The sequence below is a fragment of the Alligator sinensis genome, unplaced genomic scaffold (genome assembly GCF_000455745.1).
Source record: "Alligator sinensis unplaced genomic scaffold, ASM45574v1 scaffold607_1, whole genome shotgun sequence".
Lineage (NCBI taxonomy): Eukaryota > Metazoa > Chordata > Crocodylia > Alligatoridae > Alligator > Alligator sinensis.
This window is the reverse complement of record NW_005841935.1, coordinates 1,806,143-1,807,877: the sequence shown is the minus strand read 5'-3', so window position 1 is coordinate 1,807,877 and position 1,735 is coordinate 1,806,143.

Genomic DNA, 1,735 nt, shown 5'->3' with positions numbered 1-1,735 from the left:
AGACAATATGTGCCCATCTCTCTCATTTTCTACATGTTCATCTTACAGCTGTCATATACATTTGCCAAAAATGCACTCAGAACTACAGCCAGTCAATAGAACCTGTATTATATATCATTGCTATAATATGCAAGCCTCTATGAACAATTAGGCTGTAGGCATCTCAGAATTAGAGGTTACTGTTGACATTCATCTGTGCCTCAGTTTCCCATCAGTAAAATGAGGTTGATACTGTTTCACATCATAGAGATGTTTTGAAAATTAACTATTTTTTTCTGTAGCAGCTCTACAATAGTGATGAGCACCTTTTAAAATGCCCACACACCAAATGCCCTGATGGAAAATATGTAGGAGAGACCAAACAACAACTGCACACCAGAACGAACGCACACCGGAAATCTATCAAAGACAGAAATACCCAATTACCGGTGGGGGCACATTTCTCACGGGAGGGCCACTCTCTCTCCAATCTCTCAGTCCTGATCCTCAAGGGAAACTTACACAACACTTCCCAGAGACGAGCCTATGAGCTCCATTTCATCAACCTCCTGGATACTAGAGATCATGGACTAAACATAGACATTGGATTTTTGACACATTATAATCTGCCTGGCAACTGACTCCCCAGCCCAGCCCAGCCCAGCCCCTGGCTTCTTTACTTTTCATTCCATTCAGGAAGAGCACGCACCAACTGCTGAAACTTCCTTAGCCTGACGAAGGGTTTTTGAACCCGAAAGCTTGCTTAATAACTATTCTCCAACTATTTGGGTTGGTCTAATAAAAGATATCAAATTCACCCAAGGAACCTTGTCTGCCTATGTCCTTAGACCAACACGGCTACAACCTACACCCCTGCACACATTTGAATGTTATTTATTCTACACAGGTTATTAATCATCCACATCACTAGCACTTGATCCCCTTTTAATGTGGCATTATCAAAGATACTAACTTATATCAAAGGTGGTTCCTTCTCTCATCTTCTCACCAGGAGCAAATTTGTCTGCACAGCATAGTATTTGTTTTGCCAGGAGTTGGGTTTTGAGCAGGTTTAAGTATGCCTTATTCTTGAAGCAGAAGGTGGGATGTTTGCAATTGACCTTAATTACCATGACAGATCATTCCAGAATTTCAAATTGAGTACCAAAAAGGATATTGTCTCCTGGACAATTAGGTTTATCTTTAGAAATTTCCACTGTGCCAGAAAAGTGGAGTTGCTACCTTCAGTCTATGTGGTAGAGCTTTAGGGAGTTGTTTTAGATATGCTGAAGATGTAGATACACAATTACTACAGAGTAAGTTGATTTTACTCCATAGTAAAAGTGGGACATGCACACGATGCACAGCCTTACTCTGGAATGGAGGGGGAGGGGGAGCGGATGCAGGGAGGACTTTACACTGGGGTAGTTTACCAGAGAATAGGTGCTGTGTGTCCAGTCTCATAGTCAACTGCACACTTTGCTCAGTGCAAACAGGTTATTACCTACTCCCCTGCTTCCTAGAGATGAGGAACTATAACTTGCATCTGTTTACTCTTCTGGCACACACATGTCTCATTGTATAATATAGAAGAACTTAATTATTCCTTTGAGTAATCTGCATTACTATTATGGTGGATCAGCCTTGCACTTGTAGGTAGAAACTTACTACGGCATAAACAGTGACAGAAACTGAAGGTTCTCTCTAGGCAATGCCCATGATAAGACATACGTGAAACAGATGTGCAAAGCTATTT